The sequence below is a fragment of the Gorilla gorilla genome, chromosome 14, assembly GCF_029281585.2.
Source record: "Gorilla gorilla gorilla isolate KB3781 chromosome 14, NHGRI_mGorGor1-v2.1_pri, whole genome shotgun sequence".
In the NCBI taxonomy this organism is placed as follows: Eukaryota; Metazoa; Chordata; class Mammalia; order Primates; family Hominidae; genus Gorilla; species Gorilla gorilla.
Window position 1 is genome coordinate 107,444,812 of NC_073238.2, and position 23,663 is coordinate 107,468,474.

The following is a 23,663-nucleotide window of genomic DNA, read 5'->3' on the forward strand; positions in this document are numbered from 1 at the left end:
TACTTATATAGACACTACCAAGAGAAAATCAAGCTTTTGCTAGGACATTAAGGAGTTTCTAACCTTTCTTTTCAGTCATGAGCCCCTTGGTAATCCAATAAAATATATGGAACCTATTGGCAGAAAAAGAGACTTAGCCACTTAACCACAGAATAAAGCATACATTTCCAGAGAACTTTATGAAATCCAAGGGCCCCACTTAAGAGTTCTCAAACATGAGAGGAAGACATTCCATCAGTCTTTCTTCTGGACTGGAAACCCTTAAACAGACTGCCACCTATTATCTTTTTTAAAAATTTTATTCTTTGCAAGACAAGTTTTGGATTTTGAAAGAAAGGGTAAAAAGCTTAATGGGATATAGGCAGGTCCTTATTATAACAACATTATTGATATGTTTTGACAGAAAAAAGGAATAGAACTCCAGAGTGTGATTGGGTAATTGTGCAAAGAAAAGTCAGGTTGTTTAGGAATGTCTAAACTCAAGAATGTCTTTTGTATTTTTATATACAAAAAAATGATAAAATCATAAGCTAAATTTTAGATTACTTGCCATTTTGAAGTTGTCCTTTAGCAAAAACTGTGAAAGTTACCACTCAATGATTCATATTTCACCATTGTGAATTTTAACTTTGAGTTTATACAAACAGATTAAGCCAAAAAATTATGTACTTAGATGATACATGAAATACTAGAAATGACATGGATTTTGAAATAGACAGAACCGGGTTTAAATCCCACTCATTAACATTTGTTAATAATATAGCCTTGAGGATATCTGAGGCTTAATTTCTTCTTCTTTGAAAAATGAGATAATACTTACCTTGAGAGATGACAGGAGAATTCGATATAGCTATACGAAACATCCAATCCTGGTACTCAGAACTGAAATTAAATTTTCATAATTCATTCAAACAATTATGGTGAGATTCATATTAAGTGTTATTATTTGCAGGAATGAAATACACCTACACTTATTCACTGGACCAAACAGAGATTTCTTAACCTTCCAAATAACACTTTCTTCTTCGTATTCGTTAAAAAAAAATGCAGTTCCTGATTTTCTTTTCCTAATAGAAAAATCAATAAGTTAATCGTAGCCCAAAGTCAGAGCTGGTAAGGAGTCGAATGCACTTCATTAATTTTTGCCACTGAAAATCATGATTTGTACTTAGAGTTCCCCATTATTACAGCCATATTGGTATAATGGCCATGTTTGACTTTAACCAGATTTTAGCTTTATAAATTCACTGAAATACCACTACACCCCTTCTCATCCACCTCATCCCTCCCCTTAATAAGTTCTATGGGAAAGGGGCTTTGGAGAAAACTTGTACTTAATTTCACAATATATCCTTATAGTAAAAAGTCTCCATATTTATTTTCCCCCAACTTCAACTCAGTCAGGATGTTGTGAACATAGAAGGTAATAGATAATGCACCTTTGCTTGCCTTGTGAAATTTTCATTTTAGGTTAGTTTCTTGAAGAAACTACTTGAGGAAGTTACTGCCTATTTCTAGGACTAAAAAATATTAGGTCTTGAGGTCAGAATACTGTGTATCTTCTGTGAAATAGAATTCTATCATATGCTGAAAATCTATTATAGTATGATAGAAAAACAATAGAGTACTTTGGAAAAAATCTACCCCTTTCTGTTACTCTTTAACTGGTAAGACTAGCTTAAGTGAACTGTTTTTTGCGTTTCAGAAATAGAGTTGGAGGTTAAGAAAATATAAGTTTAAAAACTCCAAATATGATCATTTTTTGCTTTTTTAATGTTTTTGTTGTATAAGTTTGCATTTTAATGTTTTTGTTGTATAAGTTTAAATTTCATCTTATGGAAAAACATAAGTTAAATTACCGTTACTGCTTTCATAGAAGTTGAGTTAAAGTCTAAAATTATTCCAGGTCAAAAAATAAATTAAGGCTACTTCTTCAGTATAAGATATTTTTCTCAAAAATAAGTTAGGTTTTTATTTTTAAGCAAGCTATATGAGAATTTATCATTTTTAGCAAAATAAACAAGTAAAAATCTCTTAGAAAAGATATCAGGCACATAAGTGTGTTAATAAAAACAAACAAAACACTTACCTTCTTTATCATGTTAGAACATTATACTTTCCACACATATTAGAATGCATATTTTTAATATTTTGAGAAACCTTCATACTGTGTTCCATAGCCTATTTTACAAGCCTAAATGTCTATCAACAGATAAATGAATAAAGAAAATGTGGTATATGTAGAAAATGCAGTATTATTCAGCCTTACAAAAGAAAGAAATTTTGTCATTTGCAACAACATACATGAACCTAGATAGAGGACATATGTTAAGTGAGATAAGCCAGACACAGAAGAATAAATACTGTATTATTCCACTTACGTGAGGTATCTAAAATTGTCAAACTCATAGAAGCAGAAAATTGAACAGTATTTGCAGGGACTGAGGGGAGGGGAAAATGGGGAATTGTTCAATGAGCATAAAGTTTCAGATATGCAAAATGAGCAAGTTATAGAGAACTGCTGTACAAGATGGTGACTATAATTAACAATGCTGTACTGCTCATTTAAAGATTTCTTAAAAGGGTAGATTTGTTAAGTGTCCTACACACACACACACACATACACACACACGCACACTAGAAAGAAAAAACAAGAGAGTAGCTAAGATCTATAAGCACAAGGCTGTGTCACCAGTCAGACCGTGCCTCAACAAATGAAATATTAAAAAGCTTCATATTGAAGACTATGGAGTAGACGTTAAGTCATACTTTGGATAGAGTTTCATAAAGGTCTTCCCCTTAATAAATTTAACCGTGTTATCTACCGTTTTCTCATCTTCCTAAATTTGGTATTTAGATACTGAATTTTAGAAGATATATCTTCTTTGGTTCTGAGTCCTTTTTATTTTTCATATCCCAAGCATTTATGGCAGCCACATTCGTGCCTATTTCCTGGAATTGTGATTGTCTCATAAATTTGCTACTATGCTGTCTAATGACATAAACTGTCTAAATATGAGTAATTTGTTTAAGAGTACCCTCCGTTATATATCTGTTCTCCTAATCCTTTTCTACATTTAAATGATAGGCGGCTGAGAAACACACAATTCACTTTCAGAATTGAGTGGGCTAAACAACATTTATGACTTGAAAAAAACACTTTCTTCTTTAAAACAAAGAAGGCATATTAGTTTGGCAATTGCAACTCTAGAATCAATTTATGAGTATGTAAGGAACTACTCTAAGAATTGACTAGAATATACCTAGCCAAACTTTATCTTTAGAAATTATCCCTCAGTGAGATTGGATCTATTTTAACATTTTTTAACTGTTAATAATCCAAAATGCAACTACATAAACAATGAAAATACAAAAAAAAGAAAATAAAAGTCACACATTGTTCAAATTCTCATGTTAAATCTTAACAAAAAATTGGGCATCACTTTGAACTAGTTGGGAATGATCAAAATAGAGCTCTTCACTGGAGTTATTAAACATAGAATTTGAGAAAAATTTAGATCTAAATTGGATGAAATTGTTATTGACCTTTAATCACTTACTCCTAATATAACCTGAAAGTAGAACATGACTTTATATTGAATGTCTTTTTCAAATACTGGTATATTAATGATGCCCTCTGACTTTTAGCGTAGCACATTGCATGCCAGGTCACAAGTGTTTCCTGAAATGACGGAACTGTATCAGCCTTCATCTTCCAGCACTGATGCACCATCCTGAATATTGCTCTAGGTGAGGTCTTTTATTCTCTGCCAAAAGTCACATTATTTTTGACACAAGCTTCAGCTGCTTCACCAAAGAGCTAAAGAGTAGAGTCAGAGCTCCAGAAAAGATATGATTTGTAAGGTCCTGGAAAAGGTGATGCTTTTAACTGAATTCTCTCTCCCACTTCAGGCTTGGTATCCCACACGTTTAGTTTAGGCACTCTTCCCATCATGATCTCCTGAAACTATTAACTCAAAACACCCTTGATCTACATAATTAGATCTTGTTTACCATACCTGGAATCAACATATTGAAAAATAATGTTTATATTTGCTCTTAAATCTAGTTGTTTCTTTTAGAACCAAGAATTCTGTACTATTTTGTTTTTTGTGTTTGTTTATTGTTTGTTTGTTTGTCTTGAGACAGGATCTAACTCTGTCACCCAGGCTAGAGTGCAATGGTGAAAACATAGTTCATTGAAACCTTGAAATCCTGAGTTAAGTGATTCTGCCACCTCAGCTTCCCAAGTAGCTGAGACTACAGGCCCATGCCACCATATCCAGCCTGAACTATTTCTTAATAAAAGCATAAAACTTTTTTTCCAAAATTTAACTGTTTGTTCCACTTAAATGCACTCCCTTTCTTGATAGGTGATCACATCTTGCTCCTGATCATATGTTACTTGCCTTTGATCCCTGATTAAAGTCAGGTGTTTCAATGATACGAGCAAAAGTTGGATTCTGAAACAAAGCTAAGCAATAAACTACATATAAGTGGTCCAGAAGATTTATGAAACCCAGTCAATATGGCCAATGAAAATTGAGGTTACTTCTGTAAAGATAATAAGTACTCGTTCTGAATGTACTAACAAATCAAAGCTCCAAATATTTTTGTTTATGGAGAAAAGAGGGATAAAAGAAAACTTATTGTGAGAGCTATAATTCCAAAAAATAAAGGTGTCACCAGAAATGCTATTGATAGTAGGAACATAAAATTTAAATATACTTCCTAATAATGTTGCCTCTTAATTTTAGTAGAAATGCATTCAGACTCTTTTTATCATAGCAGTAAACAAAAGGCATGGGATATCTGTGTTTAAACCACCTTAGCTTAACACAGTTTGTAATGGCCATCATTAGGAGCTTATGCAGAGCCCTGTTTTATGTCAACCACGCTAAGATAATGTAGCTCGGGGTGCTATATCCATGGTCTTTGAAATGTGTGCATAAACAGACACTTTTTCCATGTATCTGTTTTGTCATTTATTTTGCTGTGTAAACACTATTATGAAATTTAGTCTAATCTTTTTGGGTTAATTCAAACATTTTCACTATGTTCAGATAAATGTAACCAAAGCCAGATGTTGGTTTCTGTACTAAGAGGGCTCACTTAATGTAAACATGATTCCACTTCCTCCATTTCTTTTTGTCAGTCCAGATGTTGAAGTTGTTCAAAATGCTTTTCCTTTGCCTCATCACAGACCTCCCAGAAATCAAGCCTCCTTTCCAACTGATTTCTGCATGGGTGTCCACCTTTAACTTCCTATTATGCCTCACAACCTCGATAATAATATTACAAGTGGCCCCATTCAATCTTGACAGAAACTCCAAGAAATTCATCTCTTCATTATCAGCTGTCTTCTTTATGCATTCTCAATTCAGTAGACACTTTTTCAAGCTTCATTTGCTGGGCAGAGTTGTGTTCCCTACCCTCTCACTTCTGAAAAGAAACATACCCTTAATGGATTCTGCTGACTCTCCATTCATTTTCTAGACTTCATTGGAGATGGCTTTCTTTAGACTACAGCCTCCTTCGGACTACCTTCACCATCCTTTATTCTGTCATTACTTGATCATATCGGTCTTTCAATCTGCATTTCTACCTTCTCTAACAGTCAGTTTACTATCTCCTACTTTTTGTCTCAGTCAGTATTCACACCTCACATAAAAATGTGTATGCTTTTGTTCATGCTTTATAAAAAAAACTCTCCATGTTTTTGTTTGTTTGCCGACTCTTGATTTTTTTATTGGTGTAACTTAACTCTTTGGACTATGGTGTTTTAAGAATGTAGAACTACAATTTTTCTAAGAAAATATCATAGAATGACAAAAAAATTTCACCTTTTACAACTACTTGTCTCATACATAGCTTGTCTCTCAATGCATTATTTGCCATAGGCATTTATAAACGAACTGATTTCTTTACCATTATGAAGTCAAAGACAGTTTCTCTTCTACATGCCTCTAGGAAAGATTGATGAGCATATCTTTTTTGATGAAATGTTTCAGCCCTAGGATGACCTTAATGTGCTTATATCTTGCTTTGTTGCTAATCTCTTTTATATTTCTACAGTTTTCTTATTAGTTAAGCAGTCTTGAATGTATAGGGATAGACAAAGAAATTGAATGTTAATTTTTTGTGGATTCCCCATGATTCAGCCAATACATTATTTCCAAGTTTAGTTCAGAAGAATAGATTTAAGCAAAACATAGAGAAATTTAGTGAACTTAAAATTCAGAACGCATTCAACATGAAAAACAGAGAAAGCCTCAACATTTCTTGTATTAAAATACTTTCCACTTCTAGGAAAATGGGGGGTAGGAATTTAAATGTTGACACATAAAATACAGCACTGATTGTTATTATTTAAAAAGGCAGTCACTATCTTAATGTTTTCCTGGAATAGACTTAAATAACTGGGTAACATAATTGTACTGTTCTATTTTTTGAATGCCAACTTTGACATTTCTGTATGAATCTAAATTTCGAACCATTTTAATTCATACATTGTAATTTTTGCATGTTGCATTTATAATTGGGAAGAAAATTAGAGATTATCTAGTTTAATTACTCAATTTTAAAGTTGCAGAAACTAGGAACTGGAAATAGTACATTTAAATGACTTTAATCAAGCTGCATATTTAGTTAACAGCAGTACTAGGGCAAAGAGTCGATTTACTTATCCTCTCAGAAAAAAACTATTTCTGTAATATTAGCCCAGGATTCAATTTTCATACTGGTTTGGTGCTTTGCTTGCTTCATCTCCCTCTGCCCATTCTGCACAATTTATCTGTACAAGAACAATATTCCTTGCACACATTTTTTCCCCTATTCTCTTCACTTGGACTGCCCTTCTCCCCAAAGCATCCTTACAGGCTACTCTTCCTTTGTTATCTACCATGTCTCTAATCAGATGGGGTCTAGATAAACTTTCTCTGAATTCCCTAAGATGATGTAAGGGCATGTTCAACCATTTTGTATTTCCATCACACAAATTATCATATTTCCTTTCATATCAACCCCTAGATCTATGCTATTCAATATGGTAGCCACTAACTACATATGTCTATTGAGCATTTGTAATGTAATTAGTAGAAATTGGGATGTGCTGTGAGTATAAAACACACAATGTATTTCAAAATCTTAGAATAAAAAGGAACCTATAACATTGTGTGAAATGATATTTGAATATATCAAGTTAAATGAAACATATTAAGATCAATTTTACCTTTTTCTTTTTCATCTTTTAAAAATATGGCTACTAGAAAATATAAAATTACATATATGGTTTATATTGTTTTCCTATACAGCTCTGCTGTAGACCATAAAATTAGACCTTAAAGTGACCACAGTTTTTAATTTATATACTCAGCATCTAAGCTTTAGCAATTAGCTAATGATCAGCGTGTATTTGATGTTGATTGACATAGTTTCAGATGTTGCTTGAATTGCTTAAGTCACAAAGTAAGACAGGAAAGATAGGATTGAAACCCAGAGTCTGATTTATCCGGCAATTTTTTTTTTACCACAAATCAATTTATTCCAGTGTGTGGCACCTTGTTTTTCTAAGCTATATATGACTGCAAATTGAATTATTGTTTCTGTTAAAATGGTTGGTCACCTCAAAACAAACCAGTCTTGCAACTCAAAATAATTCCCATTTTATGTACAGCTTAGCTAGGATCTACATTGTTAAGTATGCTAGAGGGATGTGATACTTAATGTGTCTAAGGACAAGGAAATAGAAATATAAACGAATTATAGCCACTTTAGTGTTCTTTCTGACTCATAGTATAAAGATAATGAGGCTATATTATCTGATTTCTTAGTTCTTCTGGAGTGCTACATTATATGCTGAAAGAAAGGACACACTACCTGGAATATTTTCATAAATGGACCTCATACTTATTACACTTGTATTTTTTAATAGACTTCATTTTTAGCAGTTTTAAGTTTAGAGAGAAAAATAAGTGAAAAGTACAGAATGTTTCTTTATCCAAAGTTTACCCCCATCACCATTCCCCCAGTTTCCCTTATTAACATATTATAAGCCACAAGAACTGTAATAAATAAGTTTCTGTTCTGTACAAATTACTCAGTGTAAGATATTACTATGATACCACCTTATAATGTTTTCCTTTCATATACCATGCCTTTGGTCCTTTGGTATTGTATCTGCAATGACATAACCAAACTCAGGCTCATCTAGATTTTTTTCCTGTTATTTTCCAGGAGTTTTATAATTTTGCATTTTAAATTTAGGTCTGTGATCCATTTTGAATTAATCTTCATGAAAAATGTAAGATCTGTGTCCAGACTGGCTTTTTTCTTTTTATTTCTTTTTTTTTTTTTTTTGCAAGCGGATGTCCAATTGTTCCAGTATCATTTATTGAAAAACAATCTTTTCTCCATTTACTTGCCTTACTGTTTCTCTGGAGAGAGAAGGCGAAGGTCCAAGGGCCATGTAGAGCAGAGAAAAGACTGCAGATTTAAAGACTTCTTGAGGCTGCAAAACTGGCAAATGCAAGTAGGTTATCTCAAGATATGGAATAGAACTGAAACGTTCAACTTGAGTTCCTGCACTGGAATCCCAAATGGGCAAGTACCAGTAGTCTGAATGGGTCTTAGCGGGTGGTGAAAATTATTACCAATTCATATTATGTAGTGACTACTTCTCCCTCATTTGTACTTGCATGGAGATGAGATTAGGGAGGACTCCTTCAGATGACTCCAGAGGTGAGTCTTTGATTGCTTATGTATTCTACATATGCCCACTGAAACAAAGGCCAGCATATAGTCTTCAGCTTTCTAGTGATGATCAACAAGGAAGCTGGTAATCCACTCCCACCACTAGTCCAAGGAAAAGAGAGGGACAGAGAAAGAACTCAATAGGTTGAGAAAAAGAGGAAAAACAAAATAATTAGAGCAGGTTGCTTACATTAAGTAAAAATAGATGGAATGTAAGAAGAAGAGAACATTAAAAATCATGGAAAAATACTTCAGTGTGATGTAATTAGAGCTCAAAATAAACTTTCTGAAACTAAATGTCAGGATTTCTAAAATAGAGTTATTTAATAAAACAAAAATACAATGGTGACTGTGGAAAGTTAATTATGAAACAAAAAGTATATAAACGTGAAATAATGAGAGAAAACTGGGGGAAATATATTCAAGAACATATAAGTAATAAGCAAATACTTTGCAAATTATAGTTAAAGAAAAAAGGAAATAAACAGATGGGGGAGAATTAAGAATCGGTGAAGTAATAGAAGTAAGCATTCCTTGAGGGCTTGAGTGTTCAAATTCAAGATATCATGAAGCTCCTAGAAAGATTAATGGAAAAAGAAAATCACTTTGATATAGCATAGGAAAAATTACTTAAATTGAGAGTAAATCTTACAAGCTTTCAAACAAACAAATTACTTCTAAAGGAAAGAGAATATACTCTATTTATGGAAAATCCAAAGAGGAATATTTTAACCTCACAGAAATTAGAAATAATAGATCTCATCTCAAGCTGGGTAAAGAAAAAGAGTTGTAAAATAATATTAGACAACAGATTATTAATATAAATGGGTGTTGAGTGACAGCTGGAATCATAGCATTCATATCAAGCAAGTTTCTTTGAATTTGGAGAGCTATACTGTAATGAACAACCTGGAAATTATCAGATGAAAGAGGTGTGGGGTGATTCCATGGGATTGTGTGAGGGGAGTAGAGATGGTGTAAAAGTACCATAAGAATCTGTTCTTTATGTCTGTGCAAGGAGAAACCTATGAACTCTTGGTGAGAGTGCTTTAATTTTTTTTTAAATAGAAGCATATGCAACTGGCTATGACAACTACAGATTAGAAGAAAAATACTAGTGACTTTTTACTTAGAAAAAGAACAGGTATTCCTCTCTTACCACTTTCAAAACAGTATATGCTCTTTGGTTACAACTAAAGGTGTAAATTAACAGTTTTCAAAAATTAGAAACTTTACAACCTAGATTCATATGCCATAACAAAATGAATCCAAAAAGTTACTATGTATCCATTATAAAATCCCTCAGAGGCTCAAACTTGTTATTGTCTTGAGCTTCTCACTTATATTTTTCCTCCTTTGAACACCAAATATTTTAATGTTATTTACAACATTTGGATACTTTTTATTACTCCTGTGCTTCATGTTTTAAAATTAGGGTTAGCCACTAAATTGTATCCAATATGTTTAATTGTATGCATTGATTTGATTTGATTATTTCTTCTTTGATTTAGTGATTTTCTTCTTAGTTCTGTTTATCCTTTTGTAAATTTGGAAGTTCTGTTTTACATGTCCATTTATAACTCAAGGTTAGCAAATGAAAGAAAACAAACAAGAAGATTGTGTAATTTTGAGGTATAAAGTAATGTCAGATCCAGACAATTCCTTGAAGATAATTCACATCTTAAAGAATGAAAGAAGTTAATCAGATCCTAATATCTTCTTACCAAGGCTGCTGCACAGTCTACTAAAGAATGATTTGATTTTCCCACCTGAACCGCTTCGATGTCTCTACTGTTTTGGTCTTTTCATAACTCACTGGCTTGCTTCTTTGAAGCTGTCTGCCTCACTTAAATAATTCCTGATGTGATCATTTCATTCCTGGTTCTTTCCCACCCTGAGATTTTATTCTTCCCACTCCAATTTTGCTCCCAGGTTTTTGTCACTTGCCCCAAGGTCCGGGAACTGATTTTACTTAACCTTCCTGTGGTTCTCTGGCATTCAATTTCTTTCTGCTGTTTCTGGAACAAAATGTTCTTACCAATACGGGAGAACAATTGAAGGATTCTTTATTTGATAATATTGCTCTCACTAATAATGACAGATATCATCATGCAATTTATGGTTTGAAGAACGTAGGATTAGTTGAAAAACTGCAGCAGATGTTATTTATAACATTAAGAATAAAATACAATAAATTATTTTTGAGCCGATAAATCTCACAATGAAGATGTAGAGGACCAATTGAAACTCAATGTTGTGCTTGTCTTTAGAACCTGAATATGCAAAGCACATGCCTTATTAGATTAGATTTTGATCTTTTTTTCCTACTTGTATTTAAGGAGATTGAGTTTTTCTGTGTTAAGTGCATCATCTTTGTTTTCAAATATTTTGTCTTTCATTCACTGGTACCAATAGGCAGGAAGTTGAAGTTACTATCACTACTCAAAATCCACGACTTGGCAAATGTTGTCTTTGTTAAATTGCGTGGGTTACACATTTTCTGAGCTGTAACCTTCATCCTGTTCAACTGAGTTGATTAAAACAAGTTGTGTGAAAATTAAATGCAAGAAATATTTAATAATAAAAAGACAATGATAGAAAATGGACAACCTTTAGAATTTTAAATGTAAGGATTGTTTAAACAGTACATAGTTCATATTTCTCTAAGGGTTGAATTTTCTCAGCACAATAGGTACATGTTTCCAAAGAAGATGATTACATCTCATATTATCTTTAAACAGAAAAACATGTTTCTTTTCCTTATCTCTTTTTATATCATTGTGGATATTTGTATTAGTAATTAAATAAAATCATATGACATTCAGCTAAGCTATGACAGGCCATCAGTTCTATTTAAAATATGTCTCTATGCATTTTTTTAACTTTGCTATGAGAATTGAAAAAATTATTTAATACATTGGAAAATTGCTTCACTAAATGTTAGTTACTAAAATCTAGAAGTGTTAAATGTCTGAGATGCTCTTTAAGTTTTAGAGAGTGGCTGAGGCAGCAGGGGAAATCTGCTGAAGTAATTGCTTTTCTCTCTTTATATCTCTAACTAAATCTCTACTCAGATTTTTCTTTGTGATATTGGCCTGTGGTCAGCATATACCACTTGGCCAAAAACACACTGTGGCTTAGGCAATTGCTTATCTTCTCTGATTCTCAGTTTCTTCTTATAGAAAGGATGGATTTGGGTAAGATCTCCAGGGTTCCTTCTGACTCTTAACATTTTCAGACTCTTAGACTCATTGACTCTCATCTCATTCCTGCGTTAGCCCTGGGGATATCCTCTGGTGCATGTTTGCACTTCCTCTTCCTGTCATCTCTTGGTGAGTTCTCAGATAATACAGATATTGTTAGTGTCAGCCTAGCTATGATACAAAAAGCACAAGGACATAATCACTAGGAGAAATTTTGTGTAATAACACTAAGCGTTGTATAGCTCATACACCGTATACTCAGTTTAAAATGTTAATTTATTGAAAGAAAATGAAGATGTGTGTAATGAAAAATAACAATTGTGAATTAAACAAGATAAAGAAGTACCTTTGTTTTATTTGCAGAAGTATATTTCAAAGAAATCTGTATCACTTCAGTTATATGCAATGAAGTTATTCCCCATTCTCACTCTTAGTCCCTATAAACACTATTGTGATGTTTATTAAATATGGCATTATTTTCAAATTAGAAAATGTAGTGTACTTAATGTTTTCTTTGTTGCTTTTCAGTGGAAAACAAATTGCTGAAGCAGCAGATTTAGTTTAGGTGCCTTTCTTCCTAAAATCTTCCATAGAAAAAGATCCACAACACTTCGATTCCAACACAAATACTTTGCAGTCTTCCTAAAAGCATTCACTTTGTTATTCTTCTCTATTTTTCATAAAATTATTAAGCCATTCAAACATTCAGAGTCCAATGACTATGGTAATGATTTAAAAAGATAGGTTATTTTATTATCAATAACATAACTTATATTTGAATATACAAAGGGCAAGTAAAACATAGCAGAATTTTATCTAAGTTTCTGTGCTTTGGAATAAAAAAACAGCTTTTTAATCAAATTCTCTCTTAACTACATATTGCCAACAAATAGAAAAATATTTATAGAAAAATATTTGCTTAAAAAGCAGACAAAATACAAACATATAGCATTTGTATTCTTTAAAAGTCTCAAGGAGCTTTGATTTTTCTCATTGTGTAAATAGTACAAAAATATTTTAAAATATAGTCAGTTTGCTAAAATAAAATTATGTTATTTAATAGGTTCCTTTGCTTTCATCACATCATCATCTCCATTTCCTTCACCAAATAATGCATAATTGACTATATTTTCTTCCAGGATGGCACTTTTTTATTGAAGTCATGCATTGGCCAGCATTTTAACCCAATAACCTAAGCTGAGAACAGAGCATGGCCTATAGCATTAAGTGAACTTTATTTAAATATTGATTCTTCTTCTCAATAGTGTGAGCTTGGTAAATTACATTAAATTCTATGGATTCCATTTCCTCCTCTTTAAAATTGAAGATCTACTTGAGAGTTGATGAGAACTGCATATTCTGAAATGCTTTTAAACTACAAAGAGCTATGCAAAGGGTAGGATTCTTCAGTGAGAAAATGGAAAATGAAATGTTACCCACATCATATTTTCCTAAATAAACTCAAGCCCATGTCTGGAACTAGATCCAGGTCTGGGTTAAAATCCAATTTCTGACACTCATTCCTTAAGTCAACACAAGCAAATTACAGTATCAGCTTTTGCAGCTATCTAATGGGTATTAAAACAATGCCATCATCATGGACTTATAAAGATTAAATGAGAAAGTGTAAGTTAAGCATCTATCTTAGTGCTTGGCATTAGTATGTGTCCTATCAGTCTCATTAACTAGGATGTAAAGAGGAATATTGTGTGTATCAGGCCTCTTCTGTATACAGCAATGTGGTAAATTGATAATAGATATACATGCTGAAACACTGGAGAGTGCAATACTCAATCTTCCCCACCACAGGGAATTACATAACATTTTACCCAGTTGTTTAGATAAACAAGCAAAAATATAAGCACATTATTTGATTTTTCTCTTTACTCTCCACCGTCATCCCCCATCTCATCTATCCAGACATTCTTTCTGATTTCTGAACAAATTGTATTTTCAGTTGTTATGTCTTTGTTTACTTCTATGCTACCACTCTAAAGAAACCACCATCAATGTTTTTAATAAGCTAATATTCTCCAAAGTAAATGTATTAATCATCTTTGTTTTTCACCCAAATATATTCTCCTTTGAGAAGCCACAGTTACCTTTGTCAGGAAGTTATTGCCTAAATGTAGAATGAAACAAAAACTCTTTGCTGTGTTCTAGAGTTCTCTTTTATTGTAGCTCCTGTCTATATCTCTAAGGTCAATTTAACCCCCCCACCCACCTTCTTCATTAAGTCCTTGCAATAATAGTGCACTTGAGGGCTGTTGCACTTGATAGCCTCCTTGTTCGAATCATTTTCCCATAATCTCATGCCTCCTCCTGCCTACCTGGCTCCTTCTCATATTTTGTATGTCCACACCAGTGTCACTTTCTCAAACAAGCTGTCCCTGAGCACTCCCATAAAAGCAGCTTTTGATGTGCTGCTTTTATGGGAGAGCTCCCTCATGTTATCCTGCTTAAATCCTCCACTGAATTTATCTGTTTACCACAATCTTTTTATTTATCTCTATGAATGTTTCTGATCTGTTCTTGCTTGTCTCCCTAACTCCCAGAATTTCATTTACATGAGAACAGGGTGTTTACTCTTTGTTCAGAACTATAGCTGTAGCCTGTTTTTTTTTAAAAAAGGAGCTTATTATTAATACATGCTCATTAAATACATGTTTAATGATTAATGAATTGAATTAATGGATTAATTCAATAATAAAATTCACAAAATACAGTCTATGTTTTTCTCTAAATAGTCAATTGTCTCTTGTTAAGCTACTGGATTTGAGCTGGGCCTAAGGTTTTAAATACCTAATACAGATGCCACTTCTGTAAGGTTCTAATTAATTGGAGATGAAATCAGTTACTTTCTCCTCTACTTCCAAAGCAATAGTATGTCTTTCCTCATGTTATGTAACAGTTCATCATTGCATAGCTACTTTGCAGAGTATCTTTCTCCAACTAGATTACTGACAATGTACAGACAGCGAGTATATATTTTCATCTCTTTATGTCTATCACCTGGGCCTAGTGAATGCTTAATAAATGTATGCTGAATTAAATTGAATTATTGCCATGATTCATATGAACTGCAGTCAAAATAGTTCAGAAAAAAATGCAGAGGGAAAACTGGCCACTTAAGTAGCTCATGTCTCCATGGAGTGTTCCAATCAGCTCCAGCTTCAGGCCCGTCAGGAATTGCACACTAATTGTAGCCAAAGAAAAAAATCTGGACCAGAAGATGCCCGGAAATTCATTTGATCCCATCATGTAAATTGCGCCTTAAATAGAATATCAGATTCACTATGAAATCAAGAAAACTGGCAATGTAGCAAAGTTGAATGAAAGTTTTAGGTTTTATTCAGAAGTGTGATGTCAAATGGATATAACTTACAAAGTGTTTTTCTTCATTTTTTTCCCTTTATAAGTGGCACAGAAAATGTGTTTTTACTTATGTTTTTGCATCCAGAGTATCAGTAATACTCAAGAATAAATACAGTCTTTTGAAGTGTGTGGCAAATCTAAGTCTAGAATTAGATTTGAAATGGAAAATGACATATTTTCTTTCTTTTTTTTTCTTTTTCTTTTTTTTTTTTTTTTTTGAGATGGAGTTTCACTCTTGTTGCCCAGGCTGGAGTACCATGGCATGATCTTGGCTCACCACAACCTCTACCTCCTGGGTTCAAGCAATTCTCCTGCCTCAGCCTGCTGTGTAGCTGGCATTACAGGCATGTGTCACCATGCCTGCCTAATTTTGTATTTTTAGTAGAGACGGGGTCTCCATTTTGGTCAGGCTGGTTTCAAACTCCTGACCTCAGGTGATCCACCCACTTCAGCCTCCCAAAGTGCTGGGATTACAGGCATGAGCCACTGTGCCTAGCCAACATATTGTCTTAAAAGTAGTCTCTTCCACTATTTTGGAAATCTAAGTGTCACCTCTAAAATGTATTGGTTCGAGGAATAAGGTTCACTACAACCATACTGAGATATGTTTTTACCATATATATCTATGTCATCTCTTTGACAGAAGTTTTTACCATTTCCAAGAGATAAAACTCCTACACATAAATTATTAGAAATTATAAAAAGTAATTGTAGCATCCTTAATAGGTACAATTCTAATTATTTTCTTTTTATGCAATGGTAAAGACTACTTAAAATAAATTTTTTAAATGACAGATTATTTGCCCCTTCCTGTAGCTATTTCAGATAATGAGATTATTAAGTAGTTTTTTGAATGTTTTTAAAATGTAATATTTTCTTTGACTTCAGACACTATTTCAAAAATCAAAAATTTGAGAAAATACACATATGCTGGGATGGTTCTGTTAGGAAATGATAATATTATAGTTAATGTTGAAAAATATGCTGTCTGAGTGTGAAGGAATAATAATGTTTAACGTAAAGCCAACTATTCAAAATAACAACTTAAAGGTGAAAGCTTTTTGTTGATAAGACCAACTCTTGATATAGCCGTCACTTAAGACAGTTCTTTCTTTTAAATTTTCCTCAGGTTATTCTGTCTCTCAGACCAAGCATCACTTTATTCAACATTTTTCTAAGTATGTTCTGTAGACCAAAAATTCTGTAGTATTTTCCGTGAAAAAGGTTTACATGGTTCAGTAGATTTGAGAAGCCATACGTTGCATATCACCCCCTTGAGAATTTACATGCACAAGGTAATCTAAAGGCTCTCCAGCATCCAAAAGTAATGTTTAGCATAGAATTTTTAAAACTCATTTGACCACAGTACTATCTTATTGTGACATCTGTTAAAAGTCATAGAAACAGTCTTCTTCGGTCCTTGCCTTGTCATAATAGCTATGAATATTATATGAATTAAGATTTTTGCTGGCTATAATCAATTTTCGTGGCACTTACTCTTAATAAATCGGATTCACTGCCGCCTCATAAAATGGGAATTGGCAGTTCTTGTAGACTTCTAAGTACACATACAATGTCTTTCTTATTTATATATAAACATATGTCTCTATATGTTTTTAGCAAGGTGATACACATAAAATAAATTCAAGATATTTCAGAGTATTCATTGTCCATTTTAAATTTGTATTTGACAAATTCGTGTGCCTGAACAGAGCTAGAAATTTAAAGTGAAAATTAGAAATAAATTCAATTCGATAAGGATAAACAAACATTGACCTAAAGCCATGAAGAGCATGAGGAACAATGTAAAGGTAGAGGCTGCCCATGATAGTTGCTGATAAGTTTTGTTTTGTGTTTTCATTAATTTAAAGAAAGGCACAGAATTGTAAACATGCTCTCAGATCATTCAACAAAGATGAGCAATTGAACAAGCCTTTCTGCAAGCTTGCATCACATCTGCCCATCTGGTCCCACAAGCTCTGGCTTCTGTGTTTCTTTGAATAAACTGAACACGATCTTATCAAAATTGTGATCTAAAGCCCATTTTCTCTCACCTTTTCAAACTATCATTACGCCATCTCTCTTCAGCACCATCAATTTTTCTTTCTCTTCTGGAACATCCCTAGGATTGCTGTTATTACTCTCATCTTAAAAAAAAGAAAAAAAAGAGAGAGAGAGAGACAATGAGAGAGAAAAACAACCAAATTGAAAAAAGAATAGTCCCTTGATCCAACATTCCTCTTTAGTTTCTGGTCTACTTTTCTGCTTCCCTCAGACAAAGAACAAAAACAAAACAAACCAAAAAACACTAGAAAGAGCTATTTGTAGGAGTTGTTGTTGTTTTCATTTCTCCTTCCCTAATTCATTTTCAGAACCCACAAAATTTAAGCTTCCTCCTCACTATCATCAAAGTCACCAGTGACTTCCATATTATGTACCTCAGTACGGCCCATTGGCCCCTCTGGAAGCCCTCAGCACTTGTTTCCTATAACCTTCCTTCCCTATCCTCTTCTCCTCCAGTTGTATTGGTCCTTTGCTGGTCCTCAAACATGCCAAGCCTCCTCCCTTCTCAGGGCATTTGCAGTTGGTGTACCCTCTGCCTCACATTCTCTTCTTCAGGTATTCTGAGCCCACCCTCCCACTTTCTTTAGGTTTCTGGATCAAATATCACCTTATTAGTAAGACTCCCCTTTACCACTTACATAAATGAAGCACCATGAACTTTGGCACTTCCTATTATTCTGTCCTCTGATTTTTCTCAGCAACATTTATCAATTGAATAAATAAATATTAAATAGCTGTTCATTTGCTTTTGTCTCTCTCATGCACTTTACATCTATAAGGTGAGTTGGGCTTGGCAGATATTTTGGTACCGTGTTCTTAGCTACTGTCCAATTGTGAAATAGAGCCTAACATGCAGTAGGAACTTATTGCATGTTTGCTGATTAGATGAACGTGAGCAGATACCAAGTGCTTGGTATGTATAGAACATGTTGAGCATTAAATAACTAAATTATTAGTAAGATACAGGTCTACTGATCTTTGTAATAGTGCTAAAATGGCTAAAAGTACCAGGAAGACTTCTTCATGGATGGCTTTGAACTACTTCTAAAAGTTTGGTAGGATGTCTACACATGGAGATTGTGGGGAATTTCAAGCACATAATAAGCAAAGAACCAAGGTAGGAAAGTATTGAGGAAATAATGGCTGATGTATTTTTTCTAAAGCAAGGGGTAGGATGATTAGGAAAGAAAAGAAGCAGGTAGAATATATTGGGGGAAAAGTAGCCCAAATAACAAATTATATTTATGTATGTATGTATATTTATATATATATATGTGCATATGTATGCATGTATGTGTGTATATATGTATGTGTATACATATATCCTGCAGTAGCATATGATCTTCAAAGATAAAGGTCTCTACTTATTTACGTTTCTACTTAAGATTATTCCTTCTACCTGGTAGGCATTCAGTAAAATGTTGGTGCATGCTACGGTTTGAATGTGCCCCCCAAATTTCAAATGTATGTTGGAAATGTAATCCCCAGTGTGTCAGTATTCAAAGGCCTTTAAGGGGTGATTGTATCATGAGGACTTTGCCAAGCGTGTAGAATGGCAAGCAGAACGGGCATTCATGAGGTGATGTTTAGAAAATCAAAATGTAATTGATTAATAGATTAATGGATTATCATGGGAGCGGAACTGGTTGCTTTATAAGTCAAGGAAGAGAGAATTGAGCAATCACATTAATGTATTCAGGCAGACCCTTTGCCGTGGGAGGCTCTGAGCTTTCCTGGGACTCTGCAGAGAGTCCCCATGAACAAGGAGGCTTTCATAAGATGTGCCTCCTCAAACTTGGCCTTCTCAGCCTTCATAACTATAAGAAATCCGTTCTTTTTCTTTAGAAATTATCCAGTTTATAATTATCCAGAAAACAGGTTGAAACAGCGCATTAATAATGGAAGGCAACTTTAGGAGTAAACATACCAAGCTAAAATATTTTTTTGTTTTTTATTATACTTTAAGTTTTAGGGTACATGTGCATAATATGCAGGTTTGTTACATATGTATACATGTGCCACGTTGGTGTGCTGCACCCATTAACTCGTCATTTACATTAGGTATATCTCCTAATGCTATCCCTCCCCTCTCCCCCTACCCCACAGCAGGCCCCGGTGTGTGATGTTCCCCTTCCTGTGTCCAAGTGTTCTCATTGTTCAATTCCCGCCTATGAGTAAGAACATGCGGTGTTTGGTTTTTTTCCTTGAGATAGTTTGCTGAGAATGATGGTTTCCAGCTTCATCCACGTCCCTACAAAGGACATGAACCCATCCTTTTTTAAGGCTGCATAGTATTCCATGGTGTATATGTGCCACATTTTCTTAATCCAGTCTATCATTGTTGGACATTTGGGTTGGTTCCAAGTCTTTGCTATTGTGAATACCGCCGCAATAAACATACGTGTGCATGTGTCTTGACAGCAGCATGATTTATAGTCCTTTGGGTATATACCCAGTAATGGGATGGCTGGGTCAAATGGTATTTCTAGTTCTAGATCCCTGAGGAATCGCCACACTGACTTCCACAATGGTTGAACTAGTTTACAGTCCCACCAACAGTGTAAAAGTGTTCCTATTTCTCCACATCCTCTCCAGCACTTGTTGTTTCCTGACTTTTTAATGATCGCCATTCTAACTGGTGTGAGATGGTATCTCATTGTGGTTTTGATTTGTGTTTCTCTGATGGCCAGTGATGATGAGCATTTTTTCATGTGTCTTTTGGCTGCATAAATGTCTTCTTTTGAGAAGTGTCTGTTCATATCGTTTGCCCACTTTTTCCTGGGGTTGTTTGTTTTTTTCTTGTAAATTTGTTTGAGTTCTTTGTAGATTCTGGATATTAGCCCTTTGTCAGATGAGTAGATTGCAAAAATTTTCTCCCATTCTGTAGGTTGCCTGTTCACTCTGATGGTAGTTTCTTTTGATGTGCAGAAGCTCTTTAGTTTAATTAGATCCCATTTGTCAATTTTGGCTTTTGTTGCCATTGCTTTTGGTGTTTTAGACATGAAGTCCTTGCCCATGCCTATGTCCTGAATGGTGTTGCCTAGGTTTTCTTCCAGGGTTTTTAGGTCTGACATTTAAGTCTTTAATCCATCTTGAATTAATTTTTGTATAAGGTGTAAGGAAGGGATCCAGTTTCAGGTTTCTACATATGGCTAGCCAGTTTTCCCAGCACCATTTATTAAATAGGGAATCCTTTCCCCATTTCTTGTTTTTGTCAGGTTTGTCAAAGATCAGATAGTTGTAGATGTATGGCATTATTTCGGAGGGCTCTGTTCTCTTCCATTGGTCTATATCTCTGATTTGGTACCAGTACCATGCTGTTTTTGTTACTGTAGCCTTGTAGCATAGTTTGAAGTCAGGTAGGGTGATGCCTCCAGCTTTGTTCTTTTGGCTTAGGATTGACTTGGCGATGTGGGCTCTTTTTTGGTTCCATATGAACTTTAAAGTAGTTTTTTTTCAATTCTGTGAAGAAAGTCATTGGTAGCTTGATAAGGATGGCATTGAATCTATAAATTACCTCGGGCAGTATGGCCATTTTCACGATATTGATTCTTCCTATCCATGAGCATGAAATGTTCTTCCATTTACTTGTATCCTCTTTTATTTCATTGAGCAGTGGTTTGTAGTTCTCCTTGAAGAGGTCCTTCACATCCCTTGTAAGTTGGATTCCTAGGTATTTTATTCTCTTTGAAGCAGTTGTGAATGGGAGTTCACTCATGATTTGGCTCTCTGTTTGTCTGTTATTGGTGTATAAGAATGCTTGTGATTTTTGCAGATTGATTTTGTATCCTGAGACTTTGCTGAAGTTGCCTAGCAGCTTAAGGAGATTTTGGGCTGAGACAATGGGGTTTTCTAGATATACAATCATGTCATCTGCAAACAGGGACAATTTGACTTCCTCTTTTCCTAATTGAATACCCTTTATTTCTTTCTCCTGCCTGATTGCCCTGGCCAGAACTTCCAACACTATGTTGAATAGGAGTGGTGAGAGAGGGCATCTCTGTCTTGTGCCAGTTTTCAAAGGGAATGCTTCCAGTTTTTGTCCATTCAGTATGATACTGGCTGTGGGTTTCTCATAAATAGCTCTTATTATTTTGATATTTGTCCCATCAATACCTAATTTATTGAGAGTTTTTAGCATGAACGGCTGTTGAATTTTGTCAAAGGCCTTTTCTGCATCTATCGAGATAATCATGTGGTTTTTGTCTTTGATTCTGTTTATATGCTGGATTACGTTTATTGATTTGCATATGTTGAACCAGCCTTGCACTGTCCTTTAAGGAGAGAGCTTTAAACAGAGGAGAAACATGATCTAATTTGCACTTGATAAATATCCCTGGCCTCAGTGCAGTGAGTAAAATGGTAGCAGTGGTGGAGTGGAAGGGAGGATCCAAAGAATTGGCAAGGGAATTGCAACAAACCAAAAACCCAGGAAAGAGATTAGGGTCATCTCCTCTAGATTACTGGCAGTGAGATAGAAAGTAGACAGAGAGGTTTCAAAAGTAAGTTCACTGGATTTGGTAATTGCTTAGATGTGAGAATGGAGAAGAATGATGCAATAGCATTTAGCCTTCTAGTTTGGAAAAAAAAATATGTACATAGAGCTGAAATCTACAAGATAGGGAAAGTGAGAGCAGGAGTATATCTGAGAGAAAAAGTAATGAGATTCCTTTGGATATGTGGCATGAAGGATGTTTATAACCATTCAATAGAAGGTGCTCACTGGACTGGTATAAGAGGGATTTGGAACTGAGGAAAGAGATCAAGGCTGAAGATTATGGAATTGATATAATTTAAATAGTTATGTAGGTCTTAGCAGGAGATGAGACTGACTTTAGGAAGACTATACAGGAAAAAAAAAAAACAGAAGATGAGATAGAACCCTAAGAATACAAAGGTATCAGGAGCACACAGAGGTATCTAAAAAGAAACTGCCAAGGAGATGGGATAATGAGCAAAACTGGGATCCATAAGGTGATGTTTAGAAACTGAAAGGAATAAAGATATTGAAGGAATCAATTAAAGTGATGAAATAACGCTTATTGAAAATTTATGGCAGTATAATTATAGCAGTGGGTGATGGGAGTGAGGAATTATCTAGGGAAGAGAATAAGCCTAATTCTGACAATAGCAAACCTTTGAGTTAGATGAAAATATAGTGTAAGTTTATATAGATATATAGCTATACTAAAAGATGGCCAGATGGATAGATAGGTAGACAGAGATACCCATTCCACTGTATGTCCTCATACATGTTGATGACTTTATAACTGTGTTTACCACTGCCTCATTTTGCACTGCAAGTTACCTGAGACTTGCCTTGTCTAGTCCTTATTGCGTCCTCTGATGTGTAATAATAATTCATATCAGTAACTGTAAAATTATAAAAAATTTTGAGTGATAATATATTGAAATATTTAGAATGCTTTATTTGTTTAAAACATTTTGAGATTTGGGATTCATTTTCAAATTTTAGCCCAAAATTTCATATTTTGTTTATATACATGGGAAAATTCGTATAAAGCAATTCAGAACTTTGTTAGTTCAATATAAACACAATTTGGGTCTTTTTACTTTTTGGAAATTTTCTAAATGATGATTCATGCTTTGAGATGCTCATAGCAAAAACCACAAATTCTTTGTATTTTAGCATCACTGATACTTCCAACACACTGGGTGCATTTCTACAGCACACCTGGCACTTTTGAAAATGTTACATCACATCTAAACAATTTTTTTGAATTCCATTCCTATGGAATCACTGGTACAGAAGGTCCCTTGGTAAAGCTTAGTTCTGAAATAATTGCATGTTTCTTTTCCTCATAATTTGGACTCCCATGTTTTATAGATACTTGGCATAGTTCTGAAACCTTCCCTCCAGCCAGCTTGCTACTCCAGATGGCATTGCCTTTCTGAACAAGCTGAGTCCTCTGGTCATTAGGGTAAAATAGCATTTACTTATAAGTCCTTGTCTAGTCTTGCTTACCACTATTATTCACTTCATTGATCATGAATATAAGGTTCTTAGCTCTTGGTATTCCAGAATAGTAATAGGCAATTCTAAAATTCTCCAGGATAATTATTTTAACAAGTAAAATACTAATCATTTTTTTCAAAATTTCGAAACTAATAAATTTTCAAAATCACATTAGTTTCATCTCCACATGGATTCTGTAAATGTCAAGTTAAACATAAAATTCACTTTCTATGTAGCTTTCACTGTAAGTCATTTCTTATATTATTGGATAACATGATTTATTCTTTTTCCTT

The 23,663-nt window shown here is 34.1% G+C and overlaps 1 protein-coding gene across 1 annotated transcript in view; it reads left to right on the forward strand.

Annotated features, from left to right (window-relative positions):
* GPC5 (glypican 5) overlaps positions 1-23,663 on the forward strand; it is a 1,465,923-nt gene that overhangs the window by 1,320,183 nt on the left and 122,077 nt on the right. The gene's annotated exons all lie outside the window — the stretch shown is intronic.